Below are 23513 nucleotides of genomic sequence, written 5' to 3' on the forward strand. Positions count from 1 at the left end.
CCTGGCTATAGTTCTCAGATTATTATAAGCTCAATCGTATATTTATATCATTATTTATGCTTTGTGTATAAACTACACAATCATGCAGTTACATGATAGCAATAAATAATATCAAAGCTACCCATACTATAAAGGTCATTGACAAAGCTATGGTCAAATGTAAAACACTTGAGTGTAATCGCCCTCTCGTGCCAGGCAAAACAACACGTTGACAGGTTGTCATTTTTGACAGTTCTACTTTCACTTTCATTTTGTGATATCAAACTATTAACAATTATGTGGATGAGAAAAATATTGCCATTGCTTTTTATGCCCCCGGTAGGGTGGCCTATATCAGTTGAACTGTCAGTCAGTCAGTCAGTCAGTGTGTCAGTCTGTCCGTCCGTCGAAAACTTTAATGGCCATAACTTTTTAATATTGAACATAGCAACTTGATATTTGGCATACATGTGCATCTCATGGAGCTGCACATTTTCAGTTGTGAAAGGTGAAGGTCATCCTTCAAGGTCAAATGTCAAATATAAAGCGTCTGTCTCTCTGTACGAAAACTTTAACACTGGCCATAACTTTTTCAATATTGGCGTGCATGCGTATCTCATAGAGCTGCACATATTGATTGGTGAAAGGTCAAGGTCATCCTTCAAGGTCAAGGTCAAAGGTCAAATTTGCAATTTTGAAGATAGCAACTCCATATTCGGCATGCATGTGTATGTCATGGAGCTGCACATTTTGAGTGGTGAAAGGTCAAGGTCATCCTTCAAGGTCAAAGGTAAAATATATGGCTTCAAAGCTGCGCAGCAGGGGGCATTGTGTTTCACAAACACAGCTCTTGTTTAATATATTTTCTGCACATTTCTTCAAAAAACTTACATCAATACACGATTTTCTTTGTTAATTCAATCACCTGACAGACTTGTGTACATATTTCGCTTACATTTTGACGCGCGTAGGTAGGACCGCATTACCGCTACCGCTTCTGAAATTGTTTTTCATACTATTGCCTTCGAGGAACTTATCTGATGTTTGACGGAAAGGGCCGAAAATGTGCGAGTGTGGGTCAAGTTCCCCACAGGTACTACTTTCCCGTTCCCCCAATTTTTTTGTGTACCTAAAATTTTTTGTACCCAATTTTTTTTCATACCCAATTTTTTTTTCGTACCCAATTTTTTTTGCATCCCCAATTTTTTGTTCGTACCCAAATTATTTTCGGTCCCAATTTTTTTTGTTCCCAAATATTTGTTCGTACCCAAATTGGTTTTCATACCCAATTTTTTTCGCAATATTTTTGTACCAAATTTTTTTTTGTACCAACATACACAATTATGGTATTGTGGTGATGTAGAACTTGATGCTTTTATATCCATCCTCTCAAAAGCATCGTCACTCCAGTACTGTCAGTACTTTGATTTATTATAACATCTTTGGAAAATTTTATTGCAAGTAGTTGCACACAAAACATTGATTTGACATTTTGAAGTAAACATTGCTTACATAGCATTATTTTTTTGTTACAAGACAATTATTTTAGCTTAACAAAAGGACTAATGCAAATTTCACAACAAACAAAAATGCTACAATCTCTTAGTGTCAAGGCATCTTTGCAAGGAAGGATATTAAGATCTTGGCAAACAAAGCATATTGTTTGCTCAAGACATGTAAGAGGGCAGTCAATTAAGCCTTACAAATGCACCATACCTTATTACCTTAGTCAATTGAGTGCATAATACAGGACTGTCCCTTATAGAGTACAGACCTTGCCTGTTTTAGCTCCACTGTGAAGCACCTAGTTTTTAACACTTTATGTAAAAGTGAGCTGATTGGGTAAGATGTAGATGGAATCAAACTGAGCTACAGCCTGTGTGTTGTCACTAATTCTAACACGGCATGCAACTTGTTTTCTATAGACAAAGAAGGAATCAAGTGTGGGTTATTATGCAATAACTCATGGGCGGAGCTTAATGTTTCGAAAATAGTTCCGAATAAATAAAAAAATATTGCAGTAAAATGCACGTGCTAAAACACGCTCTAAAAGAAATGTAATAAATGTAGCATGTACAGTCAATCTTGTGGATGCGACCACTTGTATTAAGCGACCTTTGTCTTATGCGACCATTTTGAAATCCCACGGAGCTTTTTTTCGCTATAAATGAATTTGTATTAAGCGACTTTTTGTCTTACGCGACCAGCGACCGCTGATTTGTGTGTATTTTGATGTCCGAATCTTGTATTAAGCGACCACTAGGAGGTAAAAGTGGTTAATCTATCGATCTTTCAGGACAAATCCGTGTTAATTGTTTATCTAAGCCGATAAGATGTACTGTTACACCTCTGCTTTGTTTCACAACCATTATGATTATGCTTTGTCTCGTTGACCGGTTTCTGACCGGTATGTTTGTAGACTGTGTATTAATTTATTGAGTTGAATAATAGGGGACGTATTGCGCACATCTACAGCTTAAATAGTTTACTATGTGATCGTTAAGAGACAATGCCGATTTTTCTCAGTATAATAAAAGTGCAGAACAATGCACTGTACGCGACAAACATTTCCTGAGAAGTGCGGAAATAAACTATTAATCATCAACATCTGTCGAAATCCGTACATTACCAATTGTGTAAACTGCTAATTAGTAGATATTTGTAAGCCAATTACATTGTTATTTACTTAATAAATTTTCCAAACCAGGTCTGATTGTTTGTTTTTCAATTGACGTGTTTTAATTTTTTCAGCTCATTATGTATCATAATCGAGTTAGATTTCCTTAAGCGTACATGCAGAAATTAAAATGTCAAAACAAAAGTGTTAACGTTGAACGAGAAAATTCGGGTTTTGGAATTGTCAAAGAGTATAAGTGCACGTAAAATCCCAGACGAGATTGGAGTCGGAAAAACCCAATTCAGAACATTCTTAGCGTAAAATCGAGGTGCTTGAAGACGTGGAAATAATGTGTCATGTGAAAAAACGCGCAATATAGAAACGGAAGAGAATACATGTGATAATATATCATAGCTTTTGGCTTCTGTCATTTATTTCTAGTTTTAGCTGTACACAATGTATATGTAGACTGTTACACATTTTTAGCAAAATTCTTTGTTTTAGGAAAAATGTTTCCTTGTCTATGTTGTTTTTGCAATAATATGTACACACAATTGATTTATAATAAATGATAATTTTATATAAGTGAAAAATAACACATTATAAGTAAAATATTGTTTATGTATTGTGTTTAATTCATTTTATTATAAAAGTTAAAATCATTGTGGATAAAACGAGATAATCCTTCATATAGATTAAAATTGAGGTAAGCATTCTTCCAGAATGGCCTATTGTATTCAAAGACCGTTTTATTAAAGACCACTTTTGATTACTCCCTTGAGTGGTCTCTAATACAGATTGACTGTATATAATGAAACATAATTGTATATTTGGTGATAAGTGGCAATATACCAAGCCTACAAAGAATGTTATTTGTTAGGAAACGTAAGATTCAGAAAACATTTTAGCATGTCAGCTTTTCAGTAGCATCAATAAACGTGACGTCATTAAGTTTCTACGATTGTTGTTTTTCAATTTAATTCCTACTCATCTAAACTCCTTACTGTGGGTTATTCGACAACAAACCATGATAGAAAAATATTATTTCTTAAACTTCTAATCTGCTACCATAGTTTTGTTCTTTCCAAGACTATCACCAGTCCTAAGTAAACGCAAATGCGGACAGCATTGAAAGTCTATCAGCAAGGTGTAGGGAAGTTTCTGCTGAAGAAAGTGAATGTTAAAGGAACCGTTTACTGAATGAAAATCTGAAAGTGAATGTTAAAGGCACAGTTTACTGAATGAAAATCTAAAAGGTTATCAAAAAGAATAAAAAAAAGTTTTGAATAAGTGCAAATAAATGAAACAAGAAGTGTTCAAATATGGAAAACCATCTTATAGAAAATCAGAAATATGTATCAAGGGAGCTTGGCATTTTGTGAGCAAGTACATGCACATATGTAAATATTATTTCTGATTGGCTAGACGATATAAATATAAATAAATATCAAGTTGCTATCTTCAATATTGCAAAAGTTGTGGCCACTGTTAAAGTACATAACAAAACAAGAGGGCCTGAAAGGCCCAAAGTCGCTCACCTGAAATAACAAGATATTATTAGGACAAATCTTCTGACCAACTTTCATGAAGATCGGAAAATAAATGTGGCCTCTAGAGTGTTAACAAGGTTTTACTATAGCCATATAAGGAGAAATGCCCCGCCCCCTGGCAGCCATGTTTTCAACCAACCGGCATCATTTTTTAACTCTTCCAAGATTTTATTGGGATGAATCTTCTGACCAAGTTTCATAAAGATCCGACAGTAAATGTGGCCTCTAGAGTGTAAACAAGATTTAACTATAGCCATATAAGGAAAAATGCCCCACCCCTTGGAAGCCATGTTTTTCAAGCAAACATAATTATTTTTGAACTCAATTAAGATATCATTGAGACCAATCTTCTGACCAAATTTCATGAAGATTGGACAATAAATGTAGTCTCTAGAGTGTTAACAAGGTTTTACTAAAGCCATACATAGCCATACAAGGAAAAATGCCCCGCCCCTGGTGGCCATGTTTTTAAAGCAACCAAAACCATTTTCGAACTCATCCAAGATATCATTGGGACAAATCTTCTGACCAAGTTTCATGATGATCGGAAAATAAATGTGACCTCTAGAGTGTTAACAAGGTTTTACTATAGCCCTATATAAGGAAAAATGCCCCGCCCCTGTGGTGGCCATGTTTTTCAACCAACCGGCATCATTTTTGAACTTGTCCAAGATATTATTGGGATGAATCTTCTGACAGAGTTTCATGAAGATCGGACTATAAATGTGGCCTATAGAGTGTTAACAAGATTTTACTATAGCCATATATAGCCATAGTAAGGAAAAAAAGCCCGCCCCTTAGCAGCCATGTTTTTCAAGCAAATGTTACCATTTTCAAACTCATCCAAGATATCATTGGACAAATCTTCTTGACCAAGTTTCATGAAAGATCAGAAAATAAATGTTGCCTCTAGAGTGTTAACAAGGTTTTACTATAGCCATATTAGGAAAAATGCCCCACCCCCTGGCAGCCATGTTTTTCAACCAACCGGCAATCATTTTCGAACTCGTCCAAGATTTTATTGGGATGAATCTTCTGACCTAGTTTCATGAAGATTGGACAATAAATGTGGCCTCTAGAGTGTTGACAAGATTTACAATAGCCATATATAGCCATATAAGGAAAAATGCCCCGCCCCTTGGCAGCCATGTTTTTCAAGCAAAGGTTACCATTTTTGAACTCATCCAAGATATCATTGGGACAATCTTCTGAGCAAGTTTTCATGAAGATCGGAAAATAAATGTGGCCTCTAGAGTGTTAACAAGGTTTTACTATAGCCATATTAGGAAAAATGCCCAGCCCCCCTGGTGGCCATGTTTTTCAACCAACCAGCATCATTTTCGGACTCATCCAAGATATTATCGGGATGAATCTTCTGACCAAGTTTCATGAAGATCAGACAATAAATGTGGGCCTCTAGAGTGTTAACAAGATTTTACTATAGCCATATATAGCCATATAAGAAAAATGCCCCGCCCTTTGGCAGCCATGTTTTTCAAGCAAACGTTACCATTTTCGACTCATCCAAGATTTCATTGAGACCAATTTTCTGACCAAATTTCATGAAGATTGGACAATAAATGTGGCCTCTAGAGAGTTAACAAGGCAAAATGGTTACGGGCGCACGACGGACGACCGCACGACGGGCAAAAAGCAATCACAAAAGCTCACCATGAGCACGTTGTGCTCAGGTGAGCTAAAAAAATGAGTGAAAATCTCTGACCAGGCCCCACCCCAACCCCCATAACTTTTGACCCAGGGGTTAGATCAAAATTCCAAATAGTGCAGGGTCGCACGTATGCTTATAGCTACCATGTGGTGTAAGTTTCAAGGTTCTAGTGCTTTATAGTGTAGGAGGATAAGGCCAGGATGGACAGACAGACGGACGGACAGACAGCGGAGATAATCACAATATCCCCACGTTTTACAAAAAGCATTTGACCTTCTCTCTTGCTCGTAAAAGTGCAAGTACAATGTTCGCTGTAACAAAGTTTAACCATATCACAGCCCTAAAAAACTCAACAGTCATGTGCAAGAACAAGACAATTGATAATAAATAAATTGAAAAAGTATGTTATCTAAAAATCAAATACCGTTAGATTCACTTTGTTAAAAACACATAACCTTAGTATTACTGCGCTACCACTGCATCACGCAAACTTTCAAGGACTCTAACAGTTGCCAAAAATTATACCTATTGTAATGGTATCTAGCTTTTGATATTAACAGAATTGTTTTACCAACTAAATTTGTTTATTTCTAAGAAAGTTTTATCACTAAAAATGGTTTAAGAAAAAATCAGAAAAAATGGTCCAAAACCAAAATCTTCAAAAAAAAGTTTCTAAGTGTAAAAATTTTAAGAGTTAGAAAATTTTATGTTAAAGATCTTATGCTTTTCGGCTGCCAACAACCCACATCCGGCATTTGTATCCCTTTTTGGGGAAATATCTGACTCAGCAGCTAGCCAAGTGTTTCTTATTTGCAGTTTACAAACTAAATTGGCTAAAGCCATAGCCTAGACATATAATCAGTGGTGTAGCTGCTATTAGGCACCAGCCGGCCCAGGCCTACAACTTTTTTTTGAAACATGAAAAAAATTAAAATGCTTCAACTTAAAAAAATGCATTAAAATGTTGACCCTGAGGGGGGTTAGGTGTTAAAAATCTGCATTTCATATTGACATAATCCTCAGACAATGGATTCTGGTTGTGTTCAAAGGACATATCTTCCAATTATCAACTCTACTTCTTTCTATGTGCATAGATTCTAGCTCGCTTCTTTTCACGTGACTTTCTGTAACAAGTTTACATAGATCTACATGTAGATCTACTTGTCTCCCTTTCAACACTACAGTAAGTTGTAATTGATTATCATTGGATTTGTAAGAAACATTCCGAATCATGTTTACGACCGCGGAAAATTAAAATGAAGCACTTGCCGCCGTATCCTGATCCATTGACTGAATCCGTTCCGGTCGGTTCAGTCCCTTGATGCCAAAACAAACACGTGCCGTTAACGACATGCAGATAATATTATTGGAAAGAATTCCCATGGTTTGCCTTGTAAATAAGTGGAGTGTTACACTTTTGAATGTTTCTCTATTCCATATTGTTTTTAAATTTAGTTCTCTGGTATAAAGATAAGTAAAATTTAGTTCTCTAACATCAAGATAAAACAGTAAATATCAAAGAAATACGGGTAAAAGTCTTATATTTTCTTATCTTATTATTTGTCTATACATGTACATGTTGTGTGTTTATGCTTTAAATCTCACCACAAGCGTTATAGGATTTACAAAATATATCATATCCGGGCCAACAGCTCAAAGAAGGCTAGCTACGCCCCTTATAATTACTCCCAGGTGGAAATAAGGTCCACAATTTGTGTGATTATTGACAAGTGTGTCATACCACAAGTGGCCAAGGCAATGGAGAAATTATATCAGAAATCCGGATCTGTTCTGAATTTGGTACAACTATGAAAACATAATAATTTACATTCACTTTTTAAAATACAAAGATATATACAGTCGAAACTGACCTAACGGCCACCTGAATTTACCGGTCACCTGCAGACAACGGTCAGTCTGGAATCCCCCCGACGAAAAACACTATATTACACTTGAATTCAACGGCCACCTGTCCATAATGGCCAACGGCCACTACATTCCACTCCGAAATTCATGTTTGACCTGAAATCAACGGTCACGCGTCAGTCGTCTCGAGCCGCGAAAATTAAAAACACAGCACATCATGTGTCCGTCTATTTTGCGGTAAAAGCGTCTGATAGCGGTACTTGTCTTTGATATTATAAAAGCGGCCCGCTGCGAGTAAACAAACAATTTGTGCATCCATGACCGGTATGTAAAATTGTTTCACCATTATTATTGAATTTTCATTTTGATTGCATTAAAAGACCAATTGTCTGCAACTCATTTTGCTACCAGTTGTTTATTAAAATATATTTTATATTCGTTACTTTACATGACTAATCCACTCCTCTAAGCCGAAATTATCCGTAAAACAAAATTGTGTCTTTGTGTCGTATGAACGAATCTGCACTAAAACTAAATTTAGGTTCACATCGTACATGCATGATCAGTTGTTTAACGAAAAGAAGGTTGATATTCAAATGCATTTTTTTTCTCTCTCCGGGATAGTGTTTTAATATGTTGATGCTGAATTAACAAATATAAGTGTACATTGTATATGAAGTGAAAATACCAAAAATAAACAACGGTTGCGATAGCCAGCTATAAACTGTTAGATGCCCATAATATCACTTTAAACAGGTGACATTAACAATAACAATGTGTATTAATAGCAATTATCGTCTGCATGCATAACGCATTAGCGCGTGAGAAAGTCTATTGATCTGTATCGCTGATTAAGTGTTAAAAACAATATTAAGCTGACGAGTGTTTTTATAAGAAGGCGATAAGAGGATTAGTGATCAGCTGTAATGGCAAAACATGGACTGATTTGCAACATTTAAAGCGTCTGAAAGCGGTAATTGTCTATGATATTATAAAAGCGGCCCGCTGCGAGTAAAAAAATTATAAGGTGTTGAGAAGTTTTTTTTCCGGGGATAATTGTGGGTGTATCTTCTTAAGAAAATTTATCAGAGTTTATGACTTGTTGAAAGTAATTATCGCTAAATTAAATGACCGCTATTTCTTTGAATCAGAACGGTACAATTACACCGTACTATCGGTTTATGACACCGAATCCGCTTTTTAGACTTTTACGGACGTTACGTCAACGGAACGTGACAAGCTTTATTTACTGAATGAATGAGATGCATGAGAAAACAATTATACCAGCGTTGATAAAGTCATTGTTTAATTTAACATTATGAAATAAAATCAATCTTAAAGATATTGTTCTCTATTATTCAATGTACACGAGTAAGTTAATGCTGTTATTATGCTTTGTTAATGCAATGTGCATTTGTTCTACACTGTATGCAAACGACTGGGTGGGGTAACGACGTAGTAATACTACCAACTGACCAACCTTCTTAAAATTGTGATCTGAATTCAACGGTCACCTGTGGACAACGGTCACTTTGATCATTTCCCTTGACTGACCGCTGAATTCAGGTTTGACTGTATTTTGTTCTCCATCTTAAGTTTCGGTATAGCAAAAGAGTAACCACAATAAAAATATTAACTATAAGAGAAATAATTGAAAAGATTCTTAATTTACCAAATTCTATATTCCACCAGGGACATATACAAACATTGTATATGTCCCTGATTCCACAAATTAAAAAAAAGATCTCACAGAAAAGTTACATTCCACGAGAGAATTAAAGGGAACAAATCTCGGGTTTCTTCCTTTTTTTGAGCTACAATAGAATTGTTGTAACTAAACCTCAAAAATAACTTTCAATTGTGTCACTCCAGTTATCAGTTTCCTTCAGTGAAATCCAATTACAAAGAAACTGTCATTGACATTTTCTATCAAGAAAAAAAAAAATAAGTAAATTACAGAAAAAAAGGAAAGGCATTATAAAGAAAACACAAAACATTTGCTGTGTATCATGTGACCACAAAGTTCTTTGTGGTCATTTTCTATGACAAATGATGAATATATTAGACACATGTGTTCCCATGTGATAATAACATACATTAAAGGGCATTGAGTGGGACTGGGTCATTATGCTTTTAGAGTGGATCACTTTCTGAGAGAGATAATTGTATATTAAGGCTTGTGAATAGAATATAATGTCCTATATAGAACTAGATAAGATAGTTATTTAAACTGTTAATGACAACTCATATGTTGTTGTTGAGCTCAAATTTATCATTTAAATGAAAAACTTCTCATGAAACATTATAAATTAAAAAAATTCAATCTCAATATAATATGACATAAATGACAGTGAAATATTATTGCATTAACAACATCATAGTAATGGCCCATAATGAAGGAAAAAAAAATAAAACAGTGCCCATGGGGATTGTATGGAACTGTTTTGATAATACGCATCATGGCTAGGAGTTTGAGGACATGCTCACATAGGAAAATGTCCTCTTGGAAGATAGTGGATGCATTTTGGAGGATTTCTGGGGCTTGTGTCAAAGAAAACATTAGTTTGTTATTTTGTTTTAAGCATTTTTTTTAATTTTCAACTCTAATGCATGTACAACCCGTATGTACCAATCTTCACTCAGTATCTTCAATATCCTACCAGTGATTCATTTTGCCGTGCCTCCCGCGTGCCAGACGCACGTTTTTTTCTGGGGACCCATCATTCTCAAACATGTGAGTTCTCGGGACTCATTGTTTAAAAACTCTGATTTTCAACATCGTCGAAGTTGTACATGATACTGAGTACAATTCGTGGATATAAGCAAAACACATGTCAACAAAGTTTTGAAAAGTAGAACGGAAGTCACATCAGTTATAACATTGGGAATGTAGTACGCATATTTTGATTGGTTGAAGTTTATTTAAAGTTCGTTTGACAATTAATTGGCTGTCCCGGATGGTAAACAAAGAAAATGCGACCAAAAAAGGTTTTCGAAATTGATCCTCAACACTTTAAACTTGCTGTGTAGATATTTATCGATAATGCAGCCTCGATGTAAACCATGTGGTTTAAATATGAAGAAAAAACGGCGGAAAACACAGTTTGCGTTCGTCTGTTGTGAGCGCAGACAGTTATTATTTATATACTTTTATGGATTAATAGAGCAGCGTTGTTTTTTCTAAAGAGACAATTAAAATTTGCAAGTTCTGAAATAAATAGCATCTTTTATTTGTATACGGTACATACATAATAGTGATACAGATCGTACAGTATTGCGTCCTATGTTACGTAGAATGTAAACATATTACCACACAGACATCTGCTGTTTATACTGCAGGATTTGAGAGGGTTTTCTCTATACACAGCGGTTTTTTCCCCAATTGGGAAAGGTACCTGTACCCCTACAATTGGGAATTTTTGCATCGTTAAATCTTCAAATTGGGAAAAAAATGAGTCGCGAAATCAATAAATTGGGAAAAAATCCCCTGCGAGAGTTTAATGAATTGTTCATGAATCATTCTTGCATCATTCATTAACAACATTCATGAACTATTCATGAACTCTTCATGAAGGTTAAATGGCCGCTTTCTGAAATAGTTCTTGAAATATAAGTTCATGAACCATTCATGAACCCATTTGTTCATGAATCATTCATGAACCTTGAATCATTCATGAACCTTCATGAACTTGCATATTTCATTATCACTCTATGAAGCAGCCATTTAACCTTCATGAATAGTTCATGAATAGTTCATGAATGGAAACTTCATGAAAAGAGCAAGATTAATTAATGAATTTAATGTTCTAGAACTATTTATGAACCAAGTGATGTTATAACTCACTCACTTCATGAATACTTCAAGAACAAAGAATGCAAGATGTTAATGCATACCATTAAAATTCAAGCTTATAATTATTATTGACCCTCCCTCCATGGGAAGTTGCACATTTCACAATATCAAACCATTAAAAACGACACTTTATAATTTATTTGACAGAGTAAAATGTAAGAACCGATCAGTTATCAACTGAGTCTGCTGATACCTAAACGGTTCTTACATTTTTATACTTTAGTTACTGAAAAAATACTGCAGACAAGAATTGCCCTATCTTCTGGTAATAAATACTAAACTCAGTCATATAGGGTAATTTTTAAGTTAGAATCTGGTTGTTTAAAAAGGATTTGAAGTAAAATGCTGTATGCAAGCATATGCTTTCCAACAGAAAAAAAAGTCTTTTTTTATTTTAAGATGTCAAAAGTGACCATATATTCGGATATTAACTATTTTGGATGACATGTTAATTTCTTTTCTTTTTCTTCTGTTTAAATCAGCCTGATAATGTATGATTTATTTTTTTATGAAAATGGTTACACTGACAGTGCCAATGAAGTTGAAATGGAACCAATGGCTGATCAGTTTAGCCAGTAACTTATTAAAGACTTACATTTCCAAATATAATATAAACCATGATATGTCTTCATTTTTGCTGCCATTTCAACTTCCTGTGTCCAAAATATTCTTCCTTTGTAAAAACAGCAATTCATGAAAAGTTCTTCATTAGTTCTAAATAAAAGGCAAAAATATACAATATACCTTTTTTGAACCACATACTAAGTTCAAGTTCATGAAAAGTTCTAGATCAATTATTTAACCAAATGGTGAATAATTTTCACAATTTTGTTGTTGAATCATTTACATTTTTCAGATTCATGAAAAAAATACTCATTAGTTCTTTAAAACAAAGTCAAGAATGTCTAATGAGCAATTCATGAACCACATAATCTGTTAAGGTGAATGAATCGTTCATCATTAGTTCATGAACCAAATCATAACTCTTTCTTGATTTAAAGGTGCATGAATCATTCATCATTAGTTCATGAACCAAATCATGAATCTTTCTTTAATAAATTATGTAACTGTCTTGTTCATGAACCATTCTTCACTGGTTCATGAATGCATGTTCATGAACCATTCATGAACTTTAGTTCATGAACTTGCTCTCATCAATTTCACAAACTAATCATGAGCTGTTCATGAACTGTTTGTAAAGTTCATGAATCATTCATGAATTCATGAACTTCAGCTCGCAGGGGATATTAGAGTTGCAAAATTGATGAATTGGGAATCTTGAAGTTTTTTATGCATTTTATCTATCATTAGGGGCTACATGTATATTCTGCATCACAAAGCATTTTAAGCTTAAGGTTTTAACAAAAAAACTCTTATTGTGATGATATTTTGACAATCATAACATGTCATGTGAAAATTGTGTAATTGCCACTTCAGTAGGAATGTGCCTGTCCATGGATTTTTTTAAGCATTATAATCACTGAGGTTGCATAAAAATGATATTAATAATTGTGTTTTCGCCCTTTAAAGTCTCACAAGCCCTGGACAGTAATTTTGGTATGAACATTTTCAGTGATATCAATTAATAACAATTTTAAATAATAATAATGAATTATCAAATTATATGTTTAATTCCAAAGAGGTGATAATCAGATCAAAGTCAAACATACCTCTCCTCCCAGTGACACAGGCACAAAGTTACATTTAACTAAAAGTAATCGCTCAAACTCTATTAACAGATGGTCATTGTTTCTTTCTTTAATCGTTTCCTGTAGTATTTGGCGTTAAAAGTTCTCTGTATAAGATGTTATATGTTTCACTGTTTGTTGTTAAAAGTAAAACAAATAAAGAGTTTACTTGCTATAAACCTATTTCTGTTTTCAGCTGTAAAATTGCATAAAAGAGCCCCTGGCTAAGGTGTATCATGTTAAGTAGATTATTTGTAACGAATTTACAAAGACAAAATCTGGGACCCATTGTTTTCAGTTTTGACCCATTGTTTCAAAATATGCGAGTCCCAGGGACTCATTGATGTAGGTTTCAAAATGAATCACTGGGACCCACTTGCCTTGATATTCAGTCCTTACTCTACTTAAAGTAACTTATGATTCATAAAGGATTTACTTTCAGTACAGTGTAATTTTGCCCACTAAACAAAGACTTTTTAGATATTAAAGAATAGTTTAGTACAGTCTGTAATACTATTTTATTGCCTAAAATTAAACGCTTCCATGGGCAAAGATCTTCTTTCAAGCATTAGTCATCTTACGGGCAATATAACAAGGTAATATAATTTCTGATTATTTCATCAATATTTGAAATAGTTTCTTGGTGCAAATATTTGAAATAGTTTCTTGGTGCAAAAATCCATGATTGGCTGATGGCCAAATGATAAAAACTACCGGCAAATGTGATTGTCAGAGAGATTTTGTGGCCTTAATCAATGAACGTATAGGGCTACAGAAATAGGCCATTCAAGCAATGTTGCTTATACAGTCAATAAATAAAAGTCCACTTTATATTTGCTATTTTCTTCCTATTCTGAGGAATGAGTTTCAAATACCTTTATAAATTTCTATATTTAAGTTGAACACTTAATTAACGAAACAACATTTTCAAACCAAAGTCAAGTGAAGTTATTTAAGAGGGAATCAAATGATTCTTAGTGCTCAATGTTACAAAAAACATGTTGTAAATTGCTTTTTTTCAGATTCTTTGCTTAGAGCAACTGAAAGTACAGTAACTGATTTACAATTCTTCAACAATACAGACACTTGCATCTCTCTACACTGATGAACCACTGAAAGAGGCAGCAGAAGTTACAGTGGAAGCTTCAATCATCTGACATTTGTGCTCATACCATACTGATTCCACTTAGGTGCTTTGAGCTGAGCATGCCATCTATGAAGTTGGGTCGATAAAAAAGGAAACATCAGTCTGGCTTTGACCAATTTTCACTTTGCGGAAAAGACTCTGATCAAGCTAAAAATATTGATATGGCACCTTTGTGATTAACCCTTTGCATGCTGGGAAATTTGTCATCTGCTAAAATGTCGTCTGCTGAATCTGTAAAATTAGCATTTTCTTCGATTTTTTTCAAAGAATACTATCAGAATAGCAAACAGTTTGGATCCTGATGAGACGCCACATTCTGTGGTGTCTCATCTGGATCCAAACTGTTTGCAAAGGCTTTTAAAATTCAGTTCCAGTACTGAAAGAGTTAAGGTTCATGTAGAGGCTTCATTCTGAAACATGTGGGACCCCTAGCATTGAACTCAAATTTGACTAAAGGAAGAGTGCCACATTGATTATGTATACATATATGCTTTAATGGATGTTTTTCCTTCAAACTGCTACCAATTTTGTACATCAACGTATCATAACATCCTCAAAATCAATCAAAATACAAAGCGATTTTAACACTAAAATATACATTATTTTCAAAAATCTGAATCATGTTTATTCCACGTATTTCGGCGGAAAATTATATAACTAGTGAATAATATCGACATTGACGAGGGCAAGTTACGCTTAAATAGTAAAAAAAGCTTGCATATCTAGAAATATCAAAACTCGAACACATGTCATTTCATCACCATGGGGGCAGCCATTTTTAAATTAATAAAATAGAAAGAAACATGCTAAAAACTCACTCATCGCCTAATTGACATTCCAAACGGTTGACGATGACAAATGCATTGGATTGTAATCTTTCGGTTGATGTTTGCAAACTGCACAATCAGACCTCATAAACACTCAAAAGAATAACTATGTAAGAAGCATTTCACCAATGTTTACAATCGTTGTCGAATCACATGTACTTTATTACCGGTATTGCGCATAAAATAGTACGCTTACAGACTGACAGAAAGATCGATACGTTACTCCGTTCAATTCATCACGGTATATACTATTCTATTGATAATATATAATAATACATCGCTTTAACAATTTAAAGTAGAAATAATTCTTTTAAACGGAGTTTTGAATAACGAAAGTGAAAACAGCGGAAGTTGGATGGATATTCTGTGAGATGCACTTCGGCTCCAGAAAAACAATACAAATTAACTAAAAAAGACGTGTGGGGGACAATTTTCAGCTGGAAAATATTTGAAATAGGGAAAGTGATGATATCTCTACGTGGTCATTTCTGTTATTTAGTGCGATCTCTTGCTGATTAATGTTAATAGTTGTTTTACTAGTTGCCACCCAACTGTCAAAATAAGTATGTGTTATCTCAGGTATGTGTATACACATACCTGGTTTTCTCACCACTGCACGTGGTTTCGACCGATTTGTTTTGCACGTTTTTCTACGGATCACAGCGATGGCCACGCTTTCAAATGGGTAGAAGGAATCGAAATATAAAATCAATCGTTTTGCCAATTTCTTTATATTCCTTTACAATTTTATATGTCGTCTGCAATCTATTTCAATTTGAGATGGTTTAAATTTTGCAATTTGGTTGAGAGGTAAATAACAAAATTGTTAAGCCTTTGAAATAGAATTGTGACTCTTATTATCCACCATACCTGGATTTTTAAAAAGTAGTTACGTTTTAGTTATTTTAAGAACTATGTTTAGGATATTTATCCAAAAAAGGCAGTTGAATAAAAACTCATTTGTTGTTTTATGACAATAATTTTCTGTGAAATGTTGCTAACTTGACCTTGTATATGTATATAGTTTTGTATTTATTCAACTTAAGGTAGTGCATATCCTTCCTAGCTTTAGATTGAGATTTTGTAAATTAGTGTAAAAAAGTATTGGTTTTAAACCAAAATATGAATAAAGCACAAAAATATTGAATGTCAAAAATGTGTTTATGTTATTCTATCCATCTTTAGCTTTAAAATGATATATAGTTTGACCATATTGTACCACATTCAATTAAGAAAAACCAACGCGAAGTTTTAATGAATTTTATCCCCCCCATGAACCTTAACAGAAATACTGGAGAGTGCAGCAGTGATTTCTGACTGACAGTTGCAGAACTTCTTCGCGATGGATCTGTTATGGTCAAGGCAGGACTTTCCAATCACACTTATATACATTGTGGATAACCTTAACACCAAAAATAAACAGGATGACATGGTTATAAGGTTACAATATACTAAAATATTTTGGAGTGCAATGCTATACTCTCTAAAAACATGAACATCATTTATAAGAAGACACAATTCTCTGTAGGGGCACTTGCCATGGCTTTATTTTAGAATGATTCTTTGTGCATGTGGTAGGGAAAACATTGATGTTTAACAGAAATTCACTCTTTTGCTTGAAGGTAACTGGAGACTACATGAGACTTTGACAGATGGCGGGAAACCCTTCTCAACTGGTACGAAGCCGGTAAATAGATGGCCATAAAACAGTGACCGCTGATTCGCGTCGAGTTCTTTCTTGCATAACGTATGACCCCCCTTTTTTATTGTTTAAATCATTGCGGCTTGGAATGCTCTTTAAGAAAAGGTATGGTTATGGGGATGTCTATGCGCAAAAGTTTGACTTTATTTTTAGTTAAAGTTATTGCTTTCACATTGAATTTGTGTAGGAAATCTTTTAGTATATTGTCACCTAAACTAACTCTAGGTAAAAATGAAATATCATCTGCAAGTGCCAAATATGACTGGGAAAGCTGATTTTTGGTCATTTCTTAGCAAAAGAGAAGAATATAAGTGCATTAAATTCATGAATTTAGATTATTTGACCTGGAATAGTTGTTTTTCAAGTTGACCCCCACCCTTATATAGCCGAATAAGGGCTAAATTGCTTTCCGACGTAAATTCAAAGGCATTTTGGTTGACCGTGAAGCGTTAATGTGCAACATGACGTCAGAATTCAACGCCAGGGACTCCGTGATCCAGTAACGCAACAATAGCTTGTGCGTAAAGCATGAACATTCAAACAGAGCCCCATGTCACCGACATGGAATGGTGGACGTTTTTACAGTTTTGACAGTGCAGCAGACGCTTAACTGAGCCAGCTTTCATATTTAGTTCAATCATGAACATAACAAGCTTTATTACTTGCTATTATTCATAGAAATACACATAAAATACATAAATGCATTTTCATTTTTCATTTTATACCTATTTCTATCGGGTATTTTGACCTTTTCAGGTAGAGAAATGTCTGGGACTTAGCCGAGGGCAACTGGAGAAGGGTTGTTGATGGCAAAACAGGTAATTATACTAAATTATTATCATGTACACAAGCAAATAAGCATAGTTATGATGCTTAAGGTGTGAAATACTGTCATAATAAGGTTTGTGGTCACTCAAATCCTTGCCGTCGAGCAATTCCCGTGCAGTTTGTATTGATAGCTCCGCGTCCTGACACGTAAAGCTCGTGCTTTGTTGGCAGCGGAAGTTGGCACTTAACAGGTTTATCCTTGCTCCCAAGCATGTATGCAGTACATCTGAGTTGATATGCTACTTGTAACCCTACAATTAGCTTGTGTTTGGTATTGTTTTCTCACAAAATGCTTACAGTCATGGTCCCAGCTTGAAAGGATGTGGCGTCCGACTTAAACATAGGATTGTTGTAGCAAGTGTCCCCTTCATCATTTACCTTAGAGGGATCTTTTTGCCAAAATTTGGCATTTCAGCAACCAGTTTTGTTTTTTATTTGGTACATGCTTCTCTCATTCAGTGATTTAAGGGAAGTATTGACCTTATTCGCTTGTCTTTGCATACAAAGGTGACATGGATCAATAATATGTGTTGTGTTGAGAATTCTGCGGGAAGCTGTGTCCCCAGAAGAAGTACCAGAAAAACCTTTCAGGAAGCTTGCATTGATCTGAGCTGCCTTTCTGCCCCTGTTACAACATGAAACCTCATTTCTGAGCTTATAAGGCTTTCCTACATGTGTGTGTCTTGTTCATTTTAACCTTTCCTTCCATTCTAAACCCCCAAAATGAGCATTCTTGTCTTTGGCTCGGTTATGAAGCCCCATTTTGACCATATTGCCACCATAAAAATAGTCAAAAATACTTATTTTGTGCCCAAAATATGAAAATTTGTATTCTCTTTGACCTCTTAATGAGAGCTGGCAGTGAATATTAACCATCTTCTGCAGTTTAAAGGCACCCATGACATTATATGCTAGAATATATCGTTGGCAGCTGGTAAACATTTTGGCTCCTAGCACCAAGGCGCTTTGAAGATGTCATGCTTTTATTGGTGCAAAACAACAAGTTATTGGAAGCTTATTGATTTCTACACTTCAACGTATCTTTGATCTCTCATTTTCACCAATTTGCTTATTGTCTGTGATGAAATTGGATTTTTTTTTGCTTTGAAATTGACATTTTTGGATTTTTTTTTTGCTTTGAAATTGACATTTTTGGGGTGATTTAAAAAAAAAAGAACAAAAAAGGCATTATCAAAACTGCTTTGAGTGAAAATATCTAACAAATTTATTCTTTCCCCACCCCGCATAAGCCTCACGTGCCTGTCCATTTGGTTTGTTTTGGTATTTTGTTGCACATATGGAACACAACAGCTTTAAATCTTAAAGGGACATGTAAGCTTTAACAGGCCTAAAATTGCCTTCTTCGGACCGAAAACACCCGCGTGTGAAAATATGATATAAAATGGCCAAATGGACAGATAATCCAGCCAAACTTAATATTTTGCTGCAATATGCATATGAAGATAATAATATGCAAGAAAAACACATTTTAATTAGAATAAATTTCTCCTTTAGGTTACAATATACTAAAATATTTCGGAGTGCAATGCTATACTCTCTAAAAACATGAACATCATTTATAAGAAGACACAAATCTCTGTAGGGGCACTTGCCATGGCTTTATTTTAGAATGATTCTTTGTGCATGTGGTAGGGAAAACATTGATGTTTAACAGAAATTCACTCTTTTGCTTGAAGGTTGGAGACTACATGAGACTTTGACAGATGGCGGGAAACCCTTCTCAACTGGTACGAAGCCGGTAAATAGATGGCCATAAAACAGTGACCGCTGATTCGCGTCGAGTTCTTTCTTGCATAACGTATGACCCCCCTTTTTTATTGTTTAAATCATTGCGGCTTGGAATGCTCTTTAAGAAAAGGTATGGTTATGGGGATGTCTATGCGCAAAAGTTTGACTTTATTTTTAGTTAAAAGTTATTGCTTTCACATTGAATTTGTGTAGGAAATCTTTTAGTATATTGTCACCATAATCAGACACTGGGCTGGTACCAATTTTTAGTACAATTGCAGCAGTACATGAGGTTTCAGGACAATGCATAAAGGGGAATGCAGGATATGCTGGAAAAGATTGCTATTCCTAATTTTCAATGGCCAGCAGAATGTCTAGATGTTAATCAGAAACATTTGGTAGGAATCAGTAAAGCTTCAACTGCAGGCTCACATGGAAACATAAATGTTGACAAGTCCACTTATTAAAGGGGCCTTTTCACAGATTTTGGCATTTTTTAACTTATTCATTAAATGCTTTATATTGATAAATGTAAACATTGGATCGTAAAAGCTCCAGTAAAAAATCAAGAATAAAATTAAAAAAAGGAAAAGAACATTGCCCAGAGCAGGTTTCGAACCAGTGACCCCTAGAGTCCTGCCAGAGTCCTGAAGTAAAAACGCTTTAGCCTACTGAGCTATTCCGCCGAGTACACATACTTGGTGTATTTTATACCTTATATAAGCAATCTTCGTAGTTTCACAAAATTTAACGACAAAAACAGAACTCTCCAAATTATTCAATCGTTTCGCGTTGCAACGCTTTATAATTTTTAGGTTTTAAAATCGTCAAAAGATGCATATAATGGCTATATTAGACCATGGTAAATGTTCAGTATTACTGTTTCCTCACAAATATCATAACTAAAACGAAAATTTACGAATCTGAAACAACTTTTTTCAATTTTGTCAATTTACCAAAGCGTGAAAAGATCCCTTTAATATGGTCATATTGGGAAGGTTTACTGTACCAGTACCTGTAAGCTCCATGGGTAAATTGTAAAGACATTACATGTGTAGTGTGAAGCTGTCATGTAGTTCTAGCAGTGTTAATGTGGACATATGCATAATTTAATTTATTCAAATTAATGTTATGTATTTTATGCTTTCTGATGGTTTATAGAGAAATATCAGTGAATTAAAACTGAAAATTTCACTGTTTCAAACAGTGAAAATTAACAGTGAAAATTATCAATAATTTAAACTGTTTACTGTCCCAGCGAAATTCTTTAATTAAACTCTTAAAAATGTATATAAATTGTGAAAAAAAAGCATAAAATAAAAAGGAAATTTGTTGGATTTGGTGGAATATTGATTTTAATTCACTCATGATAATAGAAAATATATGTTTTCATGAGTGGCGCATTCACTCTTGAGTGCGGCACTTGTGAAAATATTATTTTTTATTATCACTCGTGAATTAAAATCGATAATCCACCAAATTCAACAAATATCCTCTATATAATTGTGGGAATTTTGTAAATTTATGGGTGGAGGCGGTTTATCATGTGTTGTTGTTTTTTCAGAACTTCTATTTGTTACGAAATTCTGAAAAAGATTTCTGTAATTGGCTAAAATGCTTTCATGATTTTTACTAAACTATATTAATGTTTAATTACAATCTCACATTATAAAACATGAAATGGACTAAATAAAATTTCATGACTTCACAAACATGCCAACGGTTTTACAAAAATACCTTCCGCTAATGAAGATTTTTTCTGTGAATTTCAACTTTTTGAGATTCAATTGTATGTTATAGAGAGGCAAACTTTAGCTGAACACTTATTTTTAGTTTAGTTAGAATTTCTGAACAAGGAGTGTGGGGCTAAATTGGCCATAAAGGGAGTTGAGCTTCAACCACAAAACTTGAGCATAGTTCTATTTCATTTTAAAATACTTTTTTAAACATCCGCTTCAGAATCATTTTGAGCATAAAATCAATCTCGCTTAAAGGAGACACAAAAATCCATCATTCCCCTTGAAAATTTACAGCTGTTACATATTAGATGATTTATCCTATAGATGATCAGCAAATAATTAATTGCACATTATATTAAGACCTCCAGAGGGAAAATTACATGAGATAGTATGATGCAGGTTCTTCTTTATAATTTTACATGCACATTTATCATGTTTAAAACCCTTGAGGAATGGAATATGGAATAAAATAATCTCACTGAACATTTTAATTAGTGTCAAACTTCAGCGCAAGGGATGTCAATAGCCTGAGTCTTGAACAGGAAACAATAAAATTCATACCGTACTCCCTTAGGTATTTTTTCTTCACTGAAACATTTAATTTATGTCTAACAATTAAAGTGAAGGCAGGGTTGAGGCTTTTACAGGGAACAATAAAATTCATCTGGCCTTCCCAAGTAGGATAAAAGAGAATATATTTTATGGCAAGTGAAGTGCACATTATTGTCTTAAACCATGGTTTAACAGTTAACTATATAGTTAAGAAACTTTGAACCAGAGTTCAAAATGCCGTTTGCACATTAATTCATTTAACCCAAATTCATTGGTCCTCTCTTAACTATAGGGTTAAGAGACTTTGAACTGCGGTTCAAATTCTTAAACTGCGGTTCAAAGTCTTTTATCCCATCATCAGACGTGCATTGTCGAAATAAACCACTGTGGAATAAATTTTCCTCTATTTCAGCAGTGCTGAAATATAGCTGTCACGCGCGGCGGAGAATGGTCATATTACTCGGAATCAACTATAAAGTTATTATTTTTAGTTAACTCGAATCAGATAAAACAAAACTCACAATTTGATACCAAGATATAATATATTTTTAACACATAATGCAACTCAAAAAGCAAATAATTATTATTTACAAATATTAAGTGCGCATACTCGTGACGTCATTATTTACACGTCATACGACACAATGCATGTTGTTTCACGCTAAAGATGAAGTTGTTTAGTGTCTTTTTTTTCATTATTTCTTAAAAATCGGGGACGTAGAGGTATGATAAACAGAAAAACAGGTTAGTTACTGATCTTTTTGTAATGTATTAGGTTCGACACGATTAAAATAATGAAATAATGTTTGCTTAAAATATCTTTGGGATTTTCCGTCTAGTTCGATTTTCCTATTCTATTTTTAAAGAAATTATTTACGACTAAGAAAATTGATGGGATAAATCGAATACTAGGTCGGTGCCGAATAAAGCAAAGTTTATCTTGCTCGACACGAAAATCTGAACCACTCGCCAAGGCTCGTGGTTCAGATTTTCTAATCCTCGCAAAATAAACTTTGCTTAATTCGGCACCGACCTAGTATTCTCTATAAACTGCGGTTCAAAGTCTTAAACTGCGGTTCAAAGTCTTAAGGTAGCGCACCTCTAATGATTTCCCGCGATTTCTTCGAAGGTTGAAGAGCCTACTATTAGGTGCCGTAGCCTAGTGGTTAAGGCGATAGACTAGAAATCTTTTGGGATATTCCCGCGCAGGTTCGAATCCTGCCGACGACGTATACTTTTTTGCGACGCGTTTTATTTATTTTCTTACGTAATTTGATTTAATATGGCATATAAGCTATATTTATTGTTAAATATGTTGCAATTTTTATGCACATTCTTCAATTATTAAAATTAAAACAACGTTATGGCAAAATTGGGTGATTTATTGTTGAAAATACGAACCATGCATGTTGCATTTTTATTTTTATTTCAAAAAGTAAACGGTAAATCTGTCTAGTTCTTGGTATTTTTGCTGTATATAGTGTTTCTATAAAAACTAAGTTTAAAATATGACTTAAATGATACTATTTTGAATTTCATGACACTTTGTTTTTAACCGACCCAATTTTTACTTGGCTGAAATCACTTACATTTCATGGCGCTCTTCCATAGATAAAAATTTGTAAAAAATAAATGTCTGTAAAAGAATACTTATTTCATCTTGTTTAAACTTTAAACACCTTTACAGCATCTGTACACACCAACTGCATGCTCATATTTGGAAATTTGAATGAATTATGGAACTTTT

General features: G+C 34.3%; 1 long non-coding RNA gene across 1 annotated transcript; it reads left to right on the plus strand.

Moving 5' to 3' along the window:
- The first annotated feature begins 16472 nt into the window (after nt 1–16472).
- LOC127873733 (uncharacterized) lies at nt 16473–20400 on the plus strand. The gene is made up of 3 exons (XR_008046351.1): nt 16473–16943; nt 17655–17716; nt 19424–20400. It is a non-coding gene; the product is annotated as an uncharacterized LOC127873733 (long non-coding RNA).
- Nucleotides 20401–23513: the final 3113 nt, after the last annotated feature.

The sequence above is a fragment of the Dreissena polymorpha genome, chromosome 3 (genome assembly GCF_020536995.1).
Source record: "Dreissena polymorpha isolate Duluth1 chromosome 3, UMN_Dpol_1.0, whole genome shotgun sequence".
In the NCBI taxonomy this organism is placed as follows: domain Eukaryota; kingdom Metazoa; phylum Mollusca; class Bivalvia; order Myida; family Dreissenidae; genus Dreissena; species Dreissena polymorpha.